Source organism: Hemitrygon akajei, chromosome 22 (genome assembly GCF_048418815.1).
Source record: "Hemitrygon akajei chromosome 22, sHemAka1.3, whole genome shotgun sequence".
In the NCBI taxonomy this organism is placed as follows: domain Eukaryota; kingdom Metazoa; phylum Chordata; class Chondrichthyes; order Myliobatiformes; family Dasyatidae; genus Hemitrygon; species Hemitrygon akajei.
Genome location: NC_133145.1, coordinates 37,335,435 through 37,361,017, shown reverse-complemented (window position 1 = coordinate 37,361,017; position 25,583 = coordinate 37,335,435). Strand labels below are relative to the sequence as shown.

The 25,583-nt window shown below is 40.0% G+C and overlaps 1 protein-coding gene across 3 annotated transcripts in view; it reads right to left on the bottom strand.

Annotated features, from left to right (window-relative positions):
• Positions 1-25,583, bottom strand: part of LOC140714637 (alpha-1,6-mannosylglycoprotein 6-beta-N-acetylglucosaminyltransferase B) — an 888,843-nt gene that overhangs the window by 598,462 nt on the left and 264,798 nt on the right. The gene's annotated exons all lie outside the window — the stretch shown is intronic.

Here is a 25,583-nt window from a genome sequence, read left to right as displayed (position 1 = left end):
TCCCCACCCTCCCCAGCACCCAAAACCAACCCTAGGATCTAACCCCCACATCCACGATCCACACCCAACCAGATCGATGCTCCAGAGGACTCTCGTGCTAACAGGGAACCAAGCACTTCATTCACCTGGCCTTTAGTGAAAGAACTTGCATTGAGAGAAAGATATATGATGGAAAGTTAGAGCTCCTCAGTATATAAGAGTATCCTGATTTCAAAGTTTCCAAATTAAAATTCCCCCATGCTGTGTCATCAATTTCAGATAATTTGTTTCATGATACACAGTTTCAAAAGTTTCCTGACACTATACTCAAAACATTAAACAGCTTAATAAATTTCAAAGTGTAGAAAGTTTGCTGTGTATTCCTAGTATTTGATATACTATACATTTAATGGCCACTTTATTAGGTACTCCTGTTTACCTGCTCAACAATGCAAATATCTAATCAGCCAATCTGGTGGCAGCAACTCAAAGAATAAAAGCATGCAGACATGATCAAAAGGTTCAGTTGTTGTTCACAACAAACATCAGTATAGGGAAGATATGTGAACCATGTGTCTTTGACCATTGAATGATTGTTGGTGCCAGATAGAGTGGGTTTGGTATCTCAGAAACTGCTGATCTCTTGGGATTTTCATGCACAACAGTTTACAGAAAGCAGTGCGAAAAACAAAAAAACTTCCAGTGAACAGCAGTTTTGTGGGTGAAAATATCTTGTAAATGAGAGAGGTCAGAGGAGAATGGCCAGACTAGTTCAAGCTGACAGGGAAGCAACAGTAACTCAAATCACCTCGTGTTATAACAATGGTCTGCAGAAGTGCACGTCGATGTAAATTGCTCAGATATGTAAATGGCAGACTTCCAGCCAGTGCCAACTTACTTTCACTCTGTGTATGAATGATCTCCATGAGATTAGGTGCACAACTATTGCCAATGCCAGCCATAATCAGTAAAGTCACATACAGAAGTGTCTACACCAGTTCCCCAGTTTACTAGAAGTAGATGGCTACACCATAAATGTACCCTCAGTGGCCATTGAGTGTATATTTACAACTTCCTTGGATGGATTGATATTGGGACATGGGAATGAAAGAATGCTATTTTCCTGAGTCATGCTGAAGTACAAGACATATAGAACTTATAGTGTAGAGGAAATATAATGTCTGACACTTTGATAGACCATTCCTAAACCTTAGGGAGACGGACAAGTCTCCGCAGAAGAAAAAAATTAATAAAATACAGCACATCAGATCGAATTCATGTAGGCAGTGGATATCAGACACGGTGCAATTTTGAGAGTTCAGTAAGCAGCACAGTTAGAATTCACTCCATATGTGCCATTGTTCCAGATGGAAGTAAAATATCTGATGTATAAATATCTTATCCAACAGTTAAAGAGCCGCAGAAAAATATTGAGCAGATACATTCTCAAAGGCAAATGTTCACTGGCAAAGAGTAATAATTTATTTCTCACAAAAGATTTAAAATAGTTTTTTCAATATTTATCAGTATTTCCAAAATCTGTACGGAGAGGTATTTGAGAAACTGGCAGAGGAAATTGAAACAGTCTAGATCTTTTGACAAGTGGTAAAGATGTGCTGTGATTGAGGTTTTGTTTGAAGTTTGCCAAAATGGACATGCTGCTGAGTGAAGTTGTTATAATGATGAATACTCTCCATGATATTACAGGGAATTCTCTCCATAAGATAACAATTTAACACACCAATGGGAGATGACAACCATGGCCAGAGCTTTATGTATCATGACAGCATTCCAATAGGCAAAGGTACTTACAGTAAGTACAAGACAAATTAAAGTAAAACATCAATAAATGCAAATATCTTGATGCAAGTTGTTACTAATTACTGCCATATATGCCTCTCATGCCTTATGTAGACCAATATTCCAGCAATACAAACATTAAAGATGTTAAGCTGAACTTCAGCCATTGACATGCTAACTATAATGTCTAATTTGCCATGCAATATGCCATTTTTGTGCTATTTTGTGCTTCTAGCATTATTCTAATGGACACCAAACTTGTACCTTGCACCCTCTACTGAACTATCTAACACCATCACAGTTTTAAACATTAACCTGAATCATATCTTAAGGATTCAGCAGTCTTTGTCAATGCTTATAAACATCCATACAGTTGTACAACTTGCACGTGCTCCACTTCAGAAGGAAATCACATCTCAGACCTGGTGCATTACTGATGCTTCAAAGGAGGGCTTGAATGGGCTGCTCAGAAGCATTACAACTTCCACCATTAAGAGTTCCCTGTGTTTTCCTTGCCACCAAGATTAGGGGTGTAGTGGACAGTGAGGGAGACCATCATGGCTTGCAGAAGGATCTGGACCAGCTAGACAAATGCGCTGAAAATTGTAGATGGAATCTAATGTAGACAAGTGTGAGGTTTTGTATTTCAGTAGGACCAACCAGGGCAAGTCTTATTCAGTGAATGGTAGGGCACTGAGGAGCGCGGCAGAACAAAGGGTCTGGGAATACAGGTCCATAATTCATTGAAAGTGGCATCACATGTAGATAGGGTCGTAAAGAAAGCTTTTGGCATATTGGCCATCATAAGTCAAAGTATTGAGTAGTCCAGGAGTTGGGATGTTATTTTAAAGTTGTATAAGGCATTGGTGAGGTCTAATTTGAAGTATTTTATGCAGTTTTGGTCACCTACCTACAGGAAAGATGTAAATAAGGTTGAAAGAGTCAGACAAAGTTTACAAGGATGGTGCTGGTGCAATGTATGGATCCATTTCTTTTAGAGTAATGACTTCTCTTAGCACTATGTATAATTTGTTGTCTACGCATGCATACTGTTCTGTTGTTAGCGCATGCGTATTGATCTACTGTCTACACATGTGCATTGCTCTCTCTGCAATGTGAATACACCAGTTAAAGCCATCTGCCACATACATGCTCCATTTAGTTGATATGTCATTGCACAGACAAGAAATTGGCGATGAGTATGGGCCTAAGTATCACAGAATATCACCAACTGCACTGACAGTTACGGGATGAAGTAGTGAGAGGAAAAAGTTCAATAGCATAGAGAGGGCCTACATCTTTCCTGTAGGTAGGTGACCAAAACTGCACAAAATACTTCAAATTAGGCCTCACCAATACCTTATACAACTTTAAAATAACATCCCAATTCCTATACTACTCAATACTTTGACTTATGATGGCCAATATGCCAAAAGTTTTCTTAATGACCCTATCAACTTGTGATGCCACTTTCAATGAATTATGGACCTGTATTTCCAGACCCCTTTTTTCTGCCATACTCCTCAGTGCCCTACCATTCACTGAATAAGATTTATTCAATAGTATAAGTCACACTCCTCAGTGCCCTACCATTCACTGAATAAGACTTATTCAATAGTATAGAGAGGATGCTAACAAAGGGTTGTGTGACTAACAGTGAAAGACACATCTAGCAAAGATAAAATGAAAATAATGTGGCAATGGCTTCGGTCTGGAACATTGAAGAATTTGATAGTGCTAATGTAGGCTGGGAGTCATATATAAAAAGGGTTGAACTATATTGTAAGGCAAGCAATGTGGTTAAGCAAAAGAAAGCCCCAATACTTCTTAGCTTAAGAAGTGCAAGAATGTACAGTCTCTTATGCAACTTAGCAACCCCTGAAAAGCCAGCAAGCAAGGTCAATTAAATTGTTGCAATTTACAAAATCACTTGAGCCCTAAACCGCTGGTAATAGCTAAGAAATTTTGATTGTACAAAATCAAAGATGAAAGCATTTCTGAGTACATTGCAGAAATGCACAATCCTAACCAGTACTGTGACTTTAGAGATGAACTTTCTGATGCATTAAGGAATAGGCATGTATGGGGCATGTATAGTCAAAACCTTTAAAAGAGGTTACTGGCAGAATGAGACCCAACCTTAAAATAGGCATTGACCATTGCAATATCGTTAGAGACTGCAGTAAAGGATGCAGAACTACAGAAAAAAAGGTTAGAATGTGAAATGCACAAAATGTCCCTGAATGGTGCAAAAAGCCAAAAAAGTTATTGATGTGGCAAATCCTTCCATGATGCAAATGACTGTTGGTTCATAGGAAAAGTTAGCAGAAAATGTCACAAACAAGGTCACTCAGAGTGTGCAAGGTAGACAAAAGGCACAACCAAAGAGAAAAACTATACCAAATGAAAATTTTCAAACACAAAACTAAGCAAGTGCATAAAGTAACCAAATGTGAAATTGAATCAGCCAACACAGCATCTGACAAAGGTGAGCTGTCGTGCCTAGAACTGCAGTGCAATACAAAGGCAAATCACAAAATCATATGGATCATAATAGATGTGTCTGGTGCAAAGCTAAAAATGGAACTAGATACAGGATCAGCTTTATCTATAATGTCAGAAGCTGACTACAACAGACTGTTTTCTAAGCCACTATTAGAGAAGACCTCAGTGATGCTAAAGACCTAGGCAAGTGAAAAAGTATCCCCCAAAGGCAAACTGAAAGTGAATGTGACATATGGAAGCCAAACACTAACACAACAGTTAGAGTTTTATGTATTGAAAAGTGGAGGGCCAGCACTTTTCAGACGTGAATGGTTGAGTAGACTGGCACTCAATCAAAACTCTCAGTGTGGCATCAACAGGGAAGGGTAGCTGAAATGGTAACACTAACCAGAGACTGGTTCTGCTGCTTAATGCTAATGAGAAGGTGTTTGAGAAGGGCATTGGCAAACTCAAAGGCATGAAGGCCAGAATTGAATTGAGTGAAGCAACAACACCAAGATTGCATTAAATGCTTACAGTGCCTTAAGCACTATGTCCTAAAGTGGATGCTGAACTTCAGAGCTTGGGAGACATCTGGAATTCTCTCCAAGGCTGAATGGAGTGATTGGGCCAAGCTCATTGTCCTGAAGACCAAGGAAGGGAAGGCCGGAGCCATTCACATATGTGGGGATTTCAAAGTGAGCATCAACCTGGTGATATGTGCTGAGACGTATCCCCTGCCACGAATAGAAGACATTGTTGCATCTTTGGCAGGCGGGGAGAGATTTTCAAAGATTGATTGTCACAATCCTATCTGCAATTGGAGATTGAGGAGTCAAGCAGGAAGTTCCTCACAATCAACACTCACAAGGAATTGTTCAGGTATAATTGTCTTGTCTTTGGCGTTGCATCAGCTCCAGCAATTTGGCAAAGAGCAATGAACCAAGAGCTCCAAGATATCCCAAGAACACAAACTTATCTTGGTGACATCATCGTGACTGGCAAGAATGATGAAGACCATCTCCAGAACGTTGGTAAAGTACTTACCAGGCTGCGTGAGTATGGTCTGCATGCCAAGAAAGAGAAATATGAGTTTTTCAAGAATGAAATCTCATATTGTGGACATGCCATTGACTTACATAAGACACAAGAGAAGATTGAAGCAGTGCTACAGGCACCCAAAACAGAAAATGTTTCACAACTCAGGTCATAAACAAGAGAAAATCTGCAGATGCTGGAACATACACAAAATACTATATGAACTCAGCAGGCCAGGCAGCATCTATGGAAAAAAAGTACAGTTGATGTTTTGGGTTGAGACCCTTCGGCAGGACTGGAGAAAAAAAACAATGAGGAGCAGATTTAAAAGGTAGGGTAAGGGACAGCAATACAGCAGGTGATTGGTGAAACGGTGAAGGGGAGGGGTGAAGTAAAGAGCTAGGCAGTTAATTCATGAAAGAGATATAGGGCTGGGGGGGGGGGGGGGGGGGGAGTCTGATAGGAGAGGACAGAAGGCCATGGAAGAAAAAAGGGGGAGGAGCACCAGAGGGAGGTAATGGGCAGGCAAGGAGATATGGTGTTGTGATGGAAAATAACTGGTTCTTTGAGTCTCAACAGTAGAGACCTGGACACACACAGTTTTAATAATAAGGAATTTATTTACAAGGGGAAGTCGGGTCAACACAAGCAACGACAATATTGAAACAAAAAAACTTTTCGGGTTAACACGTGTGGGGAAGGTTGGGTCAGCTGTAAAATACACAGGAAGCGGTGTGGGGACAGGGTACGGTTACACATACAAAGAACAAGGGAAAAGCACTACGACAGCTATCCCCCTTGACCTTGGATAGCCGCGGCTCCCTTACCAGGACCAACGATAAACCTTCCCAAACATAAATCAATGCACTTACCTTCAATGAGGTGGTCTGTAAGAGAGAGCAAACCAGGCATGTCTCACCTTTTATAGCATGGGGCTGGGCGCGATAATCCAATTAAGGTGACCAATAATTTAGGTGTGCATTGATTAGTTGGGAGGGACCAAATGTTGATTGGTGTGTGGTGTGTCCTCCGACCAGCCAGGTGGCAGTGCTTCTGTCACGTGGCCGGTATCTCTGGATACATATGGTGAGTGAAGGAAAAGGGAATGTGGAATGGTGAAGGAGGGTAGGGGCACTACCGTAAGTTCAAGAAATTGATCTTCATGCCATCAGGTAGGAGGCTACTTGGGCCTTGTAAACGACTATGATTGCTTTCTCCCAAACATTGCTGCACCCTTTGAACACACTGTTGCAGACAGGAGCAAAGTGGGAATGGTCAGAAAGATGTGAAAAAGCATTCCAGAGAACATAGAACATTACAGCACAGAAACAGGCCTTTTGGCCCTTCTTGGCTGTGCTGAACCATTTTTCTGCTTAGTTCCACTGACCTGCACCTGGCCCATATCCCTCCAAGGCCTTCTCATCCATGTACCTGTCCAAGTTTTTCTTAAATGTTAAAAGTGAGCCCGCATTTACAACTTTACATTTGGCAGTTCATTCCACACTCCCACCACTCTCTTTGTGAAGAAGCCCCCCCAATGTTCCCTTTAATCTTTTCCCCCTTCACCCTTAACCCATGTTCTCTGGGTTTTTTTCTCCCATAGCTTCAGTGGAAAATGCCTGCTTGCATTCACTCTATCTATACCCATCATAATTTTATACACCTCTATCAAATCACCCCTCATTCTTCTACACTCCAGGGAATAAAGTCCTAACCTATTCAACCTTTCTCTGTAACTCAGTTTCTCAAGTCCCAGCAACATCCTTGTAAACCTTCTCTGCACTCTTTCAACCTTATTAATATCCTTCCTGTAATTTGGTGACCAAAACTGCACGCAATACTCCAAATTCGGCCTCACCAATGCCTTATAGAACCTCACCATAACATTCCAACTCTTATACTCAATACTTTGATTTATAAAGGCCAATGTACCAAAAGCTCTCTTTACTACCCTATCTACCTGTGATGCCACTTTTAGGGAATTTTGTATCTGTATTCCTAGATCCTTCTGTTCTATTGCACTCCTCAATGTCCTACCATTTACCTTGTATGTTCTACCTTGGTTTGACCTTCCGAAGTGCAATACCTCACACTTGTCTGCATTAAACTCCATCTGCCATTTTTCAGCCCATTTTTCCAGCTGGTCCAGATCCGTCTGCAAGCTTTGAAAACCTTCCTCACTGTCCACTACACCTCCAATCTTTGTATCATCAGCAAATTTGCTGATGCAATTTTCCACATCATCATCCAGATCATTGATATAGATGACAAATAACAATGGACCCAGCACTGATCCCTGTGGCACACCACTAGTCACAGGCCTCCACTCGAAGAAGCAATCCTCCACTACCACTCTCAGACTTCTCCCATTGAGCCAACGTCTAATCAAGGAAACAAAGAGAGCAATAACATCAGAAGAACTGCTTACCCATTATAACCCATCCCTGCTCATCAGACTGGTGTGCAATGGTATTGGAGCCATTTTGTCACACATCATGAAAGATGGATCTGAACGTCTGATTGCATTTGGTTCAAGATCACTAATGAATGCAAAATGCAACTACACACAAATCAACTGAGAGGCTCTTAGTCTAGTATGGGGAATAAAGAATTTCTACCAGTACCTGTATGGACAAAAGTTTATGCTAGTGTCAGATCACCAGCCCCTTCTGCCCATTTTTATTCCCAAGTAGAGAATTCTAGTGATGTCTGCTAGCTGTCACAACATTGGGAACTATTCTGTTATGACATAGAGTTCAAGGATACCAAACAACACAGCAAAGCTAATTGCTTGTCATGTCTTCCGCTATTGGCAACTCAAGAAGAAAAGCCTTTATACTGTGACCCAGCAGAAGTGTTCCATAGAGCATTAGTGAACCCGTTGCCGGTAACAAATTCTGAAATTCAAAGAGAAAGAAGGAATGACCCAACATTGTCCAAAGTTGATGAAATCAGCATGCCAGGATGGCCAGCTCCTGGTAATCCTATGTTTCCAGAGCTCTCAGTGAGAAGAGACCAACTGTCCGTAAGACAAAGAAAACTGATGTGTGGATCTTGTGTTGTGGTTCACTCTAAACTGCACACCAGAGTGCTAGAGAACATGCATGAAGGACACCTGGGTACAGACAAGATGAAGAGTCTCGCACAGAGCTACACGTGATGGCTGGGAATAGATAAACAGATTGGAGACTTGGCCAAAAGCTGTTCGGGATGCCAAGAAGTTCAAAATGAATCCCTAAGGCATTGTTACACATGTGGGAGTGGCCGTCATCACCATGGCAATGAATGCAAGAGTAAATATTGACTTTGCTGGGCCAGTTATAGACTTCATATTTCTGATTGCTGTGGATGCTCATTCGAAGTGGCCGTCAATGATGTCAATCACCTCAGCAAAGACTGTCTCTGTCCAAAAAGGGCTTACCAGAACAAATTGTGAGTGACAACAGACCACAATACATGTCAGAAGTATTCCGACTGTTCATGAAGAAAGATGGCATCAAGCATTTCAAGTCAGTTCCTCATGACCCAGCAATGAATGGGCTAGCTGAAAGGTTTATCCAAACCTTCAAGAAGTCCATTAAAGCTATGGGCAAGGAGGATACTTCTCTACAGCACAAGATGGATGATTTCTTTTTCCTGTATCAGAACTCTGTTCATGCGACGACAAATGAAGCACCTGCAATGCTGTTCATGAACAGGAATCTGAGATCTTGCATAGACCTCCTGAAACCAGATTTATGGAGGGAAGTGCGGAATAAACAGTTGCCAAGTGAAGCAGCAAGGACCTTTGAGGTTGGACAGGAAGCCCTAGTGTGAGATTGCTGAGAAGACAAGTGGACACCCAGCAGGATAGCTACAAGAACTGGACCACTGATGTACACAGTGGATGTTGAAGATCAGATATGGAGATATCATGTCGACCAGATACTGGATGCTCAACCAAAGAACACAGCTGAGTCAATTGTATCCAACCAGGCGGACACATTACAATCACCAGACTTACCTTTCAATGATGATCATGTCACTGATACCAACGTGACACCAGCAACCGAGAACAGTATCATTGACAAGACACCTGCCAAAACTAATGCCACTCCACCAGTCCAGAGGCACTATCCTGAAAGAAACAGTACGCCACCCAAAAGACTGAATCTTTAGAACTGTGAAATTAATTATGGACTGTTATTGTGAAAACATGTTTATTTGAATATGGCTTATGAAAGGGAAATTGAATGTTTTGTACATATACAGTTTTATATTACATTAATATAAAGGGGGTGGAAGTGTAATGTGTGGATCTATTTCTTTAGAGCAATGACTCCCCTTAGCACTATACATGATCTGTTGTCTGCTCATGCATATTATGTGCATTGTTCTCTCTCTCTCTCTCTCTCTCTCTCTCTCCCGCTATAGTGTGAATACACCAGTTCAAAACATCTCCCACGAGCATTCTTTATTTACCAAATGTGTAGTTGCACAGACACATCAGCCAAAGAACTTTGTGAACTACACTCTGATCATGCATTCAAGGTGAGATTTATTGACATGCCCCTGGACAAGTACTGGATTTCTGTGAAAGAAGAGTATCCTGCCATTCATAGGAAAGCAATGAACATTTTGCTGCAGTTTTCAGCTTCTAATATATGTGACAGCAAGCTTTATCTTGTTTAACAAACCTCGAGAGCAAAGATAGAAATCAGCTCATTTCAGTAGAAAGTGAAATCCGTGTGGGCTTATTTCAAGTTCAACCCAGAGTTGAGAAATGCATTATGTTTGCTTTATGAGTTTTTAAATTTCTGAAAGGGAAAGAGAGAAATTAATCTCAAGAAAGGTAAGTTAAGCTTAACTCTTTTTTTCAAGAAAGGTCAGCTAAAAGTTCATTCTCTACTCAAAAGAGCATTAATAATTTTTGTTAGATTATTATATCTACAACTTACTGATCATATATAATGATTTTTATGCATTGGTTCTCTGAGACCTGAAAACTATTTCAAGGGCTCCTCCAGGGCAAAAATGTTGAGGAAGGATGCTCTAGGTTGTTCGTTTCCAAAAGCATACTGAAGAGCAGAGAAGAAAACATTAAAGCCTTTGGGCCTGGGATTTCAACGAGGTATTATTCTGTAAAAGCAAAAGAGAGGACATATAATATAAAACAATTAGTGGGAAATTAGAGAATTGGAAGCTTTTAAAAACCAACAGAAAGCAATTAAAAAGCCATAAGGAGAGAAAAGATGAAATATGAAGGTAAACTAGCCAATAATATAAAAGAGGCTACCAAGAGCTTTTACAGATATAGAAAGAGTAATAGAGAAAAATGACGGTGGAGTGGAAGTAATTGGGAGACAAAGAAATGGCAGACAAACTTAATGAGTATTTTGTGTCAGTCTTCACTGTGGAAGGCACCAGCAGCATGCCAGAAATTATGAGTGTGTCCAGGAGCATAACTGCTATTACTAGGAAGAAGGTACTTGGAAAACTGAAAGGTCTGAAGGTGGGTAAGTCAAGTGCACAGGATGGCTTAAACCTCAGGGTTCTGAAAGTGGTAGCTGAAGAGATTGTGGAGGCATTAGTAATGATCTTTCAAGAATCACGAGATTCTGGAATGGTTCCAGAGAAATTTGTAAATGTCACTGAACTCTTTAAGAAAGGAGGGAGGCAGAGGAAAGGAAATTATAGGCCAGTTAGCCTGACTCCAGTGGTTGGGAAGATGTCGAAGTCCATTTTTAAATGAGGTTTCAGGGTACTTGGAGGCACATGATACAGTAGGTCAAAGTCAGCATGGTTTCTTTAAGGGAAAATCTTGCCAGAAATATCTGTTGGAATTCTTTGAGAAAATAACAGGCAGGTTAGACAAAGGAGAATCAATGAATGTTCTATCATTGGATTTTCAAAATACCTTTGACACATGAGGCTGCATAACAGGATAAGAGCCCATGGTATTATAGGAAAGATTCTAGCATGCATAGAAAATTAGCTGATTGGCAGGAGGCAAAGAATGGGAATAAAAGGGGTCTATTCTGATTGGCTGCTAGTGACTAGTGGTGTTCCTCAAGTATCGGTATTGGGACCGCTTCTTTCCACATTATATATCAATGATTTGGATGACAGAATTGATGGCATTGTGGCCAGATTTGCAAATGATAAAAAGATAGTTGGGGGGCCAGGTAGGGTTGAGGAAGCACAAAGTCTGCAGAAGGGCAGACATATTGGGACAATGGGAAAAGAAGTGGCAGGTGGGAATATAATATGGGAAATTGTATAGTAATGTACTTTGAAAGAACGATTAGGAGCATAGACTGTTTCTAAATGGGGAGAAAATTCACAAATTGGAGGTGCAAAGGAACATAGGAATCCTTGAGCACAAATCCCTAAAGGTTAACTTGCAGGTTGAGCCAGTGGTAAGGGAGGCAAATGCATTGTTAACATTCATAAGAGTAAGGATGTAATGCTGAGGTTTTGTAAGGCATTGCACTTGGAGGATTGTGAGCAGTTTTGGGCACTTTATCTGAGAAAAGATGTGCTGGCATTGGAGAGAGTCCAGAGGAAGTTCACAAGAATGATTCCAGGAATGAAAGGGTTAATGTATGAGCACCGTTTAATGGCTCTGAGCCTTTACTCTCTGGAGTTTAGAAGAATGTTGGGAGATCTCATTGAAACCCTTTGAATATTGAACGACTTGGATATGAAGGGGATGTTTGCTATAGTGGCCGTGTCTAGAACCAGAAAGCACATCCATTTAGAACTGAAAATATAGGAGTATTTTTTTTTAGCCGGGGTTGGTGAATCTGTGGAATTCATTGCCACAGATGACTGTGGAGGCCAAGTCATTGAGTATATTTGAAGAGGAGGTTGATTGGTAATTAATTAGTCAGGGCATCAAGGGTTATGAGGAGAAGGCAGAAGAATGGGTTTGAGTGGGATAATAAATCAGCCATGGTGGAATAGCAAAGCAGACTCGATAGGCCAAATGGCCTAATTCTGCTCATATGTCTTATAGTCTTAATGTATGGTTATCTTCACTGCATTATGAAGTTTGCATGATGGATTTATTTTAGATAGGATTTAATTAGTCTGATACCTGCTGACAGGATCGTATGCCTTTTGAAGGTCAACAAAAGCTACCCAGTGCGATCTCTTATCCTCTGGTATTGTAATAGCTACAGATGAAAGTGAAAGAAATCCAGGCATATCGGGAAATATTGAATTCAGTGCTTCCAACTACAGCAATGCAGCAATCAGCAGGAGAGCCAGGAAGCTGACTTTTGTTCTTAAATCAGCAGGGTGAAAGTTAAGGGATGTTGTACTAAAGTCATCCAATAGTCTGATCAGACTCAAACAGAATGAAGGTAGGGTTTGTCTTGAAATAAAGCCATGTAATTACTGCAGTTTCTGCGAGTCAATTTAAAATTAACAATGCTGGATGCTTCCCGAGATACTGATCTCCAGTGGCTGGGGTGGGGGAGGGGCAGCAGGCGCAAGTGACTTTCCACATGTGAAAAAATGTCAATGAAAAGAAGTAGAGTGTAACGACAGCTCCTGATTCACTGCCACCGACTTTGAGGCAATACAAATGATTAATTTATTTCCCCAAATATCATCTTCACTCTTAAGTCTCTCAGCAAATCACACAGTTCAGCAAAGAAGCTATGACAGTGTTTCATCTTCCTGGAAAATATTTTCAGAAAGTTGGTACAAGCAATAGTCTTGTTGCTTATGGCTGTGATGCATAACCAGCTTGGTCCTCCAGCAGGAATCTTAGATGTTCTTTTTTTTAAAATTTCTAATCCAGAGCCACTGAAGCCAAACATTGCACAACATCTTCTCTGGTTAACACAGATTGTGATCCATGCCTGGGATATTTTCCTTATATATTTGTCTCAGTTATTCAGAATTAAAATTTAAATTGGCCTGAAACATAATGTGAATACTTGATGTGATGTGATGTATTGTATTCACCGTTAATTGTATTCTTTAAGTATCTTAGGATTGCTTCCAATATTATTATAAAGTAGAGTTCAGACCAGCTTTAGAACTGGCAAGACTTTATGGAATAAGAATTCAATATATCTTACCTTATTTACCACATAGGAAAATAATACAAAAGTACAAACTCACTTTTTAGTACTTCTTTCAATAAATTTTGTTTTACTAATGCATCTGGTGTAAAAAGTGCACATCAATGTTTGTCAATTTAGATCAAGACAATTGTTTATTCAGTATAATTGCGATCCCATAGAGAACAAAGGGGATGCTATGTAAAGCCAGAATATAAGAACTCATTAGAAATTGATTTATGTACATAACTGAAGAACACATAGCTGTTAGGCCATACCCTACAATGTTCTAAAATTAGGCATGATTTTAAAATATTTCAAAGTAAAAAGAATCAACAATTTCCATATTTGAGCCATAAATCAAGAAACCATTTCCTAGGAATGTGTTGCCTTTTAGTTCAAACACAGATGTTATTCAGGCCCTGTTGCATGTGGCCACTTTTTCATTGAATCACTACCATTAAGTTCAAAGTTCAAGTTCAAAATACAAAGTCAATTTAATCATCAGAGTACATATACAGTATGTCATCATATACAACCCTGAGATTCATTTTCTTGTGGGCATACTCAATAAATGTATAGAATAATAAACATAACAAAATCAATGAAAGACTGCCCAACTAGGCTGTTCAACCAGAGTGCAGAAGCAACATACTGCATAAATACAAAAGAAAAAAAAAATAATATAAATAAATAAATAAGCAACAAATATTGAGAACATGAGATGAAGTGTCTGTGAAAGTGAGTCCATTACCTGTGGGAACATTTCAATGATGGAGAAAGTGAAGTTGAGTGAAGTTATCACCTTTTGTTCAAGAGCCTGACTGTGCCTGAAACTGGTGGTGAGAGCCCTAAGGCTTTTTACCTATTTAGAAAATAGTTTGCACATTTATTTCTACTACCAAAGCCCATGACCATGCATTTTCCAACATTGTATTTCATTTGCCACTTTCTTGCCCATTCTCCTAATCTGTGTAAGTCCTTCTGCATCCTACCTGTTTCCTCAACACTACCTGCCCCTCCACCAGTCTTCATATAATCTGCAAACGTGGCAACAAAGCCATCTATTCCATCATCTAAATCATAGATATACAGCACAAAAAGAAGCGGTCCCAACACCAACCCCTGTGGAACACCACTGGTCACTGGCAGCCACCCAGAAAATGATCCTTTTGCTCCCACTCGCAGCCTCCTACCAATCAGTCAATGCTCTAACCAGGCCAGTAACTTTCCTATAATGCCTTGGGCTCAATCAGTCAATGTACTCTGCACTACACAGTTATAGTTGTTTTTCAAAGTTTTAAAGTCATGCCTAATCTCCACAAATTCCCAAGGAAGTAGAGGAGCTGTCATGCTTTCTTCATAATTGCATGTGGGCGCTGGTCCCAGGAATTTTAGATGTGGTGATCTTCTTCACCTCTGTTCTTCCAATGAAGACTGGCTCATGGACCTCTGGTTTCTGTCTCCTGAAGTCTATAATCAGCTCCTTGGTTTTTCTGACATTGAGTAAAAGGTTTTTGTTGTAACACCATTCAGCTAGATTTTTAAGCTCCCTTGTTATTATCTCCCAGCATTATGCTGGTGGATTTAGTTATTTGCTTGAATGATGTTTCCTTAATTGATTCCAATAACTGAAAATAATTGAAAGATAATAGCTCAGCTTTTGGTGAGCGGATCTAACTACCCACCACTTAATGAATTGATACACAATTGTCCTGCACGTTTGAAAATCAAGACATCAAATCTGGTATAAAACTAATTACCCGTTGGCCACCAATTATGTCTGCTCTCTTACATGCTTCTGAGACTTTGACCAAATACTGCTGGCATCTCAAACCATTGTCAGTATTTCGACAAAGTCCTGCACTCTTCCCTTAAGGATAAGCAAGTGAAGGTTCTCTCTCAGGCTATAGTAACATCCAGGAACTCTGGTGGAATAACCCTAAACTGCACATCTATTCTGAACTCTGACATGGGAAGAGATAATCACACACATAGAGTCAAAGATTTAAGGATGTGTTTGAAGCTTCATTAAGAAAAAGAACTATCCCAACTGACTCCGTCTCAATATCACCAAGACCAAGGAGATGGTGGTGGACTTTAGGAGATCTAGGCCTCATATGGAGCCAGTGATCATTAATGGAGAATGTGTGGAGCAGGTTAAGACCTACAAGTATCTGGGAGTACAGTTAGACGAGAAGCTAGACTGGACTGCCAACACAGATGCCTTGTGCAGGAAGGCACAGAGTCAAATGTACTTCCTAAGAAGGTTGGCGTCATTCAATGTCTGTAGTGAGATGCTGAAGATGTTCTATAGGTCAGTTGTGGAGAGCGCCCTCTTCTTTGTGGTGGCGTGTTGGGGAGGAAGCATTAAGAAGAGGGACACCTCACGTCTTAATAAGCTGGTAAGGAAGGCGGGCTCTGTCGTGGGCAGAGTACTGGAGAGTTTAGCATCGGTAGCTGAGCGAAGGGCGCTGAGTAGGCTACGGTCAATTATGGATAACTCTGAACATCCTCTACATAGCACCATCCAGAGACAGAGAAGCAGTTTCAGCGACAGGTTACTATCGATGCAATGCTCCTCAGACAGGATGAAGAGGTCAATACTCCCCAATGCCATTAGGCTTTACAATTCTACCGCCAGGACTTAAGAACTTTTTAAAGCTATTATTAATGCTTTTTGAGATGGTGATTTAGATGCATATCATATTTTTTTTACTGAGTTGAGTATTGTATGTAATTAGTTTTGCTACAACAAGTGTATGGGACATTGGAAAAAAGTTGAATTTCCCCATGGGGATGAATAAAGTATCTATCTATCTATCTATCTATCTATCTATCTATCTATCTATCTATCTATCTATCTATCTATCCTAGGAATCCCCGGCCAATGACTGCTCAAAATGGAAAGGGAGCAGTCTGGATGGTTGAGAGAACTGAATCCATGGACAGACAAGAGATGGAGTACAGCAACTCACAAATTATTTACTAACTCACCTCATCATGCACCTCCAGTTTCATCTGAGGAAGTGTCTATATTTCCAGACTGGCTTCACCAGACTCCTATCAATCAACAAAACTTAAGTGGAAGAAAGTAATCCTTGAAGCTAAGGGATTGGTTAAGAAAAATATATACTGCAACAATTTCCAAAGATTTGTCAAAACACCTCTTTAATTTTTGCCCTCATTTATAGAGGAGAACAAAGATCAAAAGGGCATAGTACAGCCACCAACTGCCAGAAACCATCCTGCCCTGGAATTAAAGTCTGTTTTATTACTGAGGCCCACATCTGATGGTTCAATCCAACAGGTTTGCAGAAAGAACTTCAGTGCAGAATGCAGAGAAAATTACTCACCCTCACATTCCCAAAGACAATTAGGGATGGCAATTAATGTTGACCATGCCAATAACATTATTGAACATGAAGCTCTAGAGTAGTGTTTTTTGGGGTTACAACTCCCTTGGCTCCCAGAGCACATACCAGCATCCCCCTCACCTTTTCTAGCCATTACATAAAAATAATTTTGATTTATGTTGCACAGTGAAATAAAATAGGAACTGCAAATTCAAAGGAATGACAAATAATTGCAAGAATTATTCAAATCTATTTAAAAGCTACAAATAAAATTATTCTCTAATTACAATAAATCTGTTTTCATCAAAAATTTTAGAGTGTATGTTAGTAGTCCAACTAGTCACTTTTACATTGCTTTTTCACCTTCAATGAGATGAATGGGCTTCGTGCAGTGATCTAAGTTTCTCAATCTCAGGCTGAATGTCACTCAGGAGTCACACATCTGCACGTTCGATAATTTGCAGTCTACTTTGTTGCTTTGAAAGAAGTTGGATGACAGCACAGAAACTGTGCTCCACTATATATGATGCTGGAAAGGCAATAAAGAACATCTTGACCTTTATCCACAGTGCAGGATAGTGTTCAGAGATTTCTTTCTACAACCAAAAGTCTTGATATGATTTTTGAACCTAGGTTTCAGCTCAAAGTCATTTTGTAGCAAGATCAGTTCTTCCTCCATCCTTCCTGTTAATTCCTCATCACAAGTGTTCAAGAATGGATTTATTACCCAATCTGGAATTTGGATTGAGAGAAGATCCTGAAATCTCTCTAACTTGTTTTTATGCAGCTCACCCAGGTGGGCACAGAATATGTGAAAATCATCATCTGATATTCCTTCTTTCTCTTCCAACTCAGAGAGGCTCAGAAATTGAAAAGGATCACAACGGGCAATATTCATCTTAAATGGGATTAACTTGAACAAAGCTATGAAGACAACTGATTTGACTTTGTTAAGATTCACATCACTTCCTTGCAATTGCAGATCGATTTCACTCAACCTTGCGAATAATTCGGACAAATAAACAATGTCATGCCTAATATTCTTGAGTTGATTTCTGAATGAAGCAATCGATTCTCCGACTAATTTTACCAAAGTTTCAAAAAGTGTATAGAAGCACCTCAGGCTTGAGAACCACCTGATTTCTGTGTGTGACAACAAGCATTCAAATTGTTCATCGTTGACAGTAAGCATTCAAATTGCTCATCATTCTCAATACAAAGCTCTTGAAATAGTTGAGAACTGAAAGCATGGGACTTGATTTTATTTACAACTGTGAAAACAGCATTCAGGATTTGTGTAGCCGATCAATTACTGTTTTTGCAACAAGCTGTTGACTATGAATTACACAGTAAATGGTAAATATATTATGTACAGCTTTTTTTTCAAGAAAGTAATAACTCCGTGGTGGCATTCTGTCATGATGGTTCCCTATATGTTGTACAAGCAAGAATCTTGATGAGCAGAATATCCTTCTCTTTGAAAAGTTACTCGACAGCCTAAAATATTGACTCCAACTTCATATCTGTTTCGAGTCCCCTTGCAAATAACAACTCTGGAACCATGCTTTCATCTTTTATGAAGCAAATATAACCAAGAACAGATATGCTGTTGAGACTGTTTGAAAGGGTATATTCTGAGCTTTACCCCATTGAACACCATATCCTAATTCACAGTCATTATGTCACTGTGTGGTTAGAGTATGGGAATCTTACTAACACTGCAATACAATAGTGAATGGCAATAATGTGTGGGCTGGGCATGGAAATAAAATGATTTCTTCACTTCAGATTTCTCATGATACGCCAGATACAGGAGAGTTACGTTGCTTTTCAATGACTATAACATGCTTCAAGCAAAGTCTAAGAGAATGCAGGGTTAGTAAGAGATGAAGTGATTATGTGATTATTGTAATAAATTATGAGGCACTGATGATCAAATGCTTGTAATAAGTGATTAATTTCTTAAATTAAGCCTGTAATCTCTCAGCTTCCCCTCTAGCTACCAAGTACCCCCTACCATCCCTTTTATCTTCATCATCCCCTTGGAAACTCGCACCACACCCAAGGGAGCGATATCACCCACTTTAGGAACCACTTCTATTCACAGGGCTATGGCAAGATAGAAATGGGATATGCTAACAAAACTTTTAAAGGTGTCAACTTTTTTAAAAAAGTCTTGGGATTAAAGGCATTACTGGCATTATTAGCTTTAGTAATGATGGCTGGAACCAAAAAACCTCAAATAGTCAGGACACACAACCATACCTGCACTCCATATTCCGAAACATGGGTGCCCCCCACCAGGGCTGTGTGCTGAGCCCATTGCTGTACATTCCGCTCACACATGACTACATGGCCAAACACACGAGTAATCACATTGTCAAGTTTACCGATGACACAACACTGGTGAGACTCATCACCAACAACAATGAGATGGCCTACAGAAGAGGTAAGGAGCTCGAGGCGATGCTGGGCAAATAACTTCTTCCTCAATGTCAACAAGACAAAGGAGATGGTTATCGACTTCAGAACCCACGTCACTCACACCCTTCATTTCATCGGTGGCTCAGCAGTTTCAAGCTCCTGGGAGTGCACATCTCATACAACTATCAAGGTCACAGACTGCATGCCACACAATCAGAAAAGCTCACTAACACCTCTACTTTCTGAGGAGGCTAGTGAGAGCTGGACTATGCACATCCATACTTACGTACAGCAGGTAGTCAAAACTGCCCAACGTATCACCGGCACCAGCCTTCCCGCCCATCAAGGACATGTATATAGAAAGGTACCAGGGAAGTGCCAGTAACATAAGGAAGGATTCCATCCACCCTGCTCATGGATTGTTTGACTCTCTGTCCATGTCATAATATCCAGTGTCAAAAACAGTTACTTCCCCCAAGCAATAAGGCTGATCAACACATCCACCCACTAATCTTCCCTCCACACCCCGAACCACTACTACCTTATCATTGGCAACACACACAAAATGCTGGGGGAACTCAGCAGGTGAGGCAGCATCTATGGAAATTAACAAACAGTCAATGTTTTGGGCCAAGACCCTTCTTCAGGACCGGAAAGGAAGGGGGGAAGATACCATTACTTTATCATTTCCTGGGCAGTCACCTAATGTACAGGTATTCCTGTTTCTAGGGTCACTGTATGGACATACAATCAATCTACATATATGCTGTAAGCCATCTTATGTATTTATTGTGTTCTTTCTCATATTGTGTTTTATTTTAGTACTGTATTGAGACAGAGTGACAATTATTTCATTCTCCTTTACATTTGTGTACTGGGCATGTCATTAAACTATCTTGAATCTTGGAAAATATAGTTGTTTTTGGTCCTGTTGCTTTTTAGCATCTCTGACAAAGTATTTCCCAGTTATAATTTCTAAAGATGCTAGGAAATCTCATGCAGAGAGCAGGAATTAAGTATGGTATGGTGAATATAAACATTTCCATAAGACAATAAAACCATAAAACATAGGAGCAGAATTAGACCATTTGGGCCATTGAGTCTGCATAGCCATTCAATCATGGCTGATCCCTTTTTTGCCTTCCTCCGTCCCACTCTCTGGCCTTATCGCTGTCATCTTTCATGCTGTGTCCAATCAAGAACCTATCAATCTCTGCCTCAAATACACCCAATGACCTGGCCTCCACAGCTGCCTGTGGTAACAAATTCCACAAATTCACCACCCTCTCCACATCTCTGTTTTAAATGGATGCCCCTGTATCCTGAAGCTGTGTCCTGTTGTCCTAGAACACCCCGCCATGGGAAGCATCCTTTCTACATCTACTGTCTAGGCCTTTCACCATTCAAAAGGCTTTAGTGAGATTCCCCCTCATCCTTTTAAATTTCAGTGAGTACACACCCATTAAACATTTCTCATATGATAACCCTTTCATTCTTGGAATCATCCTCATGAACGTCCTCTGAACCCTCTCCAATGCCAGCACATCTTTTCTTAGATGAGGAACCTAAAACTGTTCACAATACTCAAAGTGAGGCCTCACCAGTGCATCAGCATCACATCCCTACTCTTGTATTCTAGACCTCTTGAAATGAATACAAAATTGCATTTGCCTTCCTCTTCACCAAGTTAACCTGCAAGTTAACCCTTAGGGTATTCTGCACAAGAACTCCTAAGTCCCTTTGCATCTCAGATTTTTCCGTTTTCTCCCCACTTAATGAATAGTCTCCACATTTATGTCTACTACCAAAGAGCATGACCATGCATTTTCCAACATTGTATTTCATTTGCCACTTTCTTGCCCATTCTCCTACCCTTCCACATTCTGTTCCACATCGTCAACTCAGGCCACACAACAGGGTCAAAGATATATTTTTTACAGGCATTTTGTGTGCATGTGCATACCATTCACAGCTTTGACCATTTATGCAAGGGCCACTCCAAGCCTCCACAATGATTACTTCATTGGACCTGTGCCTTATGGCCACCCCACCCTCCCACTTTTCTTGTGGTTTTACATCTCCAAAAGCACTGCCAACCTTGGTAGCTGTAGTCAACCTGGAGAAGCCTAGAGTTCCATAACCAACATGTGACAAAAGCTAAAACCAATTTTAGGGACCAAGCTGATGGTCTATCGATAACTAGTAATATCAGAAAACCTCTTCAATGTTTCCTAAACAGAGACATTAGACACAGTAAAACATTAAGTCAGTTATTTGACTTACTGTACATTTTTATGGAACATACAACATAGAATGTGAAACACACCTTCGAACATTGAACAGTACAGCACAGTACACACCCTTTGACCCATGATGTTTTGACCTTTAAACCTACTCCAGGATCAATCTAACATTTCCCTCCCACATATACTTCCCTTCTTCTTTCATCAGTGTTTCTAAGAGTATTTTCAACGTCTCTAAAGCATCTGTCTCTACCACTTCTGGCAGTGTGTTCGACACTCCTACACTCTTCTGTGTAAAAAAAATTACCTCTGACAATCCAGCTCTACTCTCCACCAATCACTTTAAAATTATGCCTTCTTGTATTAGTCATTTCACCATGAGAAAAAGCATTATCTATCCATTTTATCTATGCCTCTTATCATCTTACTGACTTCTATCAAGTCACCTCTCATCCTTCTTTGCTTCAAAAAGGAAAGTGTTAGCTCACTCATTTTTTCCTCATAAGACATGCTCTCTCATCCAGACAGCATCCTGGTAAATGTCTGCAACTTCTCTAAAACCGGCATCCTTCCTATAATGAGATGACCAGAACTGAACATGATAATGGGTGGCAATTTCATTTTTTCAAAAATGGGGCTGTGCTAGTTGCATAAGACTAGCATAGGAAGATACAGTATGTATTTGGCTTCTTGGTTCAGTGAGTTATGGAGCATCCTAAAGGCAGTGATGAATCCAGGACCAAAACGAGAGCATACTTCCACACTGCAATCTGGAGAACGCTGAAGTCTACACTGCAGCTAGTCAATAGCTTTCTAGCTACACTTAACTGTCAGCACAACCTGGCAGATTGTTCATTAGAAGAAACAATTCAATTAATTTTTCAAAGCGAACTGTGTGCAGAAATGAGAGAGTTGAGCTAATTGCATTGTGGGACAGAATTCTCAAAAATTCTCACATTATTAACAGCAGACTCATTTCTCTTTATGAAAACTGAGCCAACCATGTCAACACATGCTTATTTAATGAGACTATCACTTTTAGGCAGTCCACACGCAATCGGAAGAACAGCTCCTGAGAGACTTTTTTTTCTCTGACAATTCTGAGAATCTTTATCTAGGAACTGTAAGTCGCTGACAGGTTTTACCTGGTTGTCATAAAGTTTGCGTTGTCCTGATATACTTAGTGTATTATAGCTTTACTGGAGTAGAATGAAAACTATATTTCTCTCATATATAAGGGATTTAATTGCAGGGGCTACAGTTCCCAGAAATCACAGAAATTTACAGGTTTGGGTGGAGGGGTGGAGCAATGCCTATTACATTATGCTAGGCAGAAATAAATCTTAGGCTAAACACACTTTCCGTGCAATTAGTCCACAGATTATAATTTATAAATTTGTGATCAAGTAAATTATATTCATGTTTAACTCAACTATAATTGTTCCTATTTAAACTATGTCCATTTTTACTAACTCCTTCTAATGGAAATGGGTATATTCTACTATTAAGTTCTGAGATGGGATTGAAAAATATTCACTTCTTTGAGGGAGGCTGACTTCTGGAAAAATGATCACATGGCAGTATGAAATACTGGTCACTGTGTGGGTAATTTTTTACTGTCTGTTGCCATATCAAATCTTATTGATGGCTATATAGGGACAGAAATGGGTCCATTCTCTTCGCCTGTTGGATTCCTTCCTCTTCAGCCTTTTATCCTTTCTACCCATCCTGCTTCATCTATCACCTTCTAGGTATCCTTCTTCCCATCTTCCCTCCTTTTCATTTTGGTGTCTTATCCCTTCTTTCCCAGTTCAGAAGAAGGGTCTCAGCCCAAATCATCAGGCTGTTTATTCATTTCCTTAAACGCTGCCTGACTGGCTGAGTTCCTCCAACGTTGTGTGTGCGTTGCTTTAAATAAGCTTCAAGCTCAATTCTCCAACAAGATCGGAAATAAAAATGGTTGGAGGCACTATGAAAAGACATGATGGATTGTTTGATTGCTTGAAATTACAGGTTGGAAGGAACTGCTTTTTTGAGCTTTTCAAATCTGTATTGTTGCAATTCAGACGATCTTAGCCTAGTGACAGACAATTGTTACACATATCAGCTTAAGTATCTGATATTTGATGTCTGGTGACAATTTGTTCCCACGCACCTGAAGATATTGCACTAGCAGCAGAAAGAATAGCTTTCATGCCCTGTTTATAAAATATGAATACATTGTCACCCACACTACTTGTAATAATATCCATAAAAGATGCCCCATCTGACTCCACCACCTCACTCCCAAACCCTGTATTAAATTTTTGTTAATATCTGTTGTTACATTTTACAATGTTTATTAATATGTGTTGTTACATTTTTAATGCTGGAGAAATTGCATCATGTTATATTGAGCAATTTTCTTCCCATAATTTCCCATAATTCTTTCATAATTTTTGAATAGCAATATAAAATGTTCCCAAGAGTGAAAAATAATGTCAGCTTTGACCAAATGTCCATATCTTGTTGCCCACAGTCATGGGGTAGATTGGAACTCTGCCATTAACCAGGCAAGCAAATAATCCAATTTGATTATAAATGGACATACACCTCATGCACTGAAAAAAAAACAGGACTCAGGGGCAAAGTATATTTATTGATGTCCATGTACCACAGCAAAGAAAAGCTTTTCCACAACACTTAAATCAGAACAACAACTATTTTACCACGCTGCTGCGTTGCTCATGTAAAGACAATATGCTACAGCTTAGAGTAGTGGTGGTGGCAGTAAATAGGATACTAACCAGGCAGGCTACTTTATCCTGGACACTATTAAGCTATTCATTATTCCAGATTAAAAAAGCACTGGACTGGATCATCTAATAGGATGTCCACTGATGACTCCTCAATGGTTTGCATCTGCAGTGATCACTACTCCTTATCCAATAATGAGTCTGTCAAACTCCCAATTCAGTCTGGCAACAAAGTCAGTGCACACGATGACACTTGGTGTCCATGGCATACAGGAAGGTCATGTGACCACCCTTGTGTGCACTGATAACATCACTTCTTTCATTTTACTTGCAACTAATGTGCAGACCATAGACAACATCTCATTTTTCACTTGGATAACAAATGATCTCATGGCCATCTTGCCACCATCTCTTTCCCCAGGAAGGACACGGCTGAGAAATTGAATAGAAATGTAATCAGGCAATCACTTGGAAGAAGAGGGAATTTGGAAGAAAATTATGATGCTTAAAAAAGAAATAATAAGACAAGCTTCTGTATTGGCCAAAACAACCAAATCTGGTAACCAAATCCATTAATCAAATTTACTTTCTCTCATTATATTCCCTCCACACCACCGACACCACCCCTATCATAGGCTCAAAGTCCTAATATAAACAAGTCTCAGCTGGAGACTTGGTATCATTTTTGCCATTTAAGTATGCTAGATCTCAGCAGAACTACTCACTGATTTCTCCAAGCAACCATAGCATGGCAAAAGATCACTAGCGGGTAGCCAAAAGTAAACCTTTCCACTGATCCAGCTGCCTTCATTCTGGAAACAAAGTTGAATCCTGGAGCTACTGGAGTAAAAAGCTGGTTACTCATGAAACCTGGCCCACTGATCTCTCTCCCCATGTCCACCCTCAATTATGGCCCTCATTTCTACTCCCTTCTGTCAAGGACTATGATTTGGTGGATAATTGTCCATCAAATTAGGCTGCACCACATTAAGCACTACAAGGCTAGACTCCACTATTTGTAACAGTTTCACCATTAATAATGACCACTTTATCTGTACCATCCACTGAATTTGTCTTTACCCCTCTATCCATAGCACGTGCCTCATAGCTGCCCATGCTGCTTACTATATCTGCTGTATTTTGAAATGCACAGAGAGCTTCCAGATTCTTTTCTTATTGTTGCCTGTAGTTGCAAAGAGTTCATGATTGTCCGTGCCAATGAGACCATCCAATAATCCAGCTCTGACACATACTTAAAGTTTGCTTATGGTATGATAGAAGGCAGTGTAAGTTTGAGAAAAATATTAGTTCGGTTCTGCCACTTATCTCCCTGCTCCCTAATCTCTTTGTTTGTCCATTAACCCCAAACCTCCCCACCATCACCCTCCATGTGCACCCTCTTACAGCAGAGACAAATTACCACCAGCTCTTCATCCATAGCTCAACACAACAAATGACCAACTCTCTTGT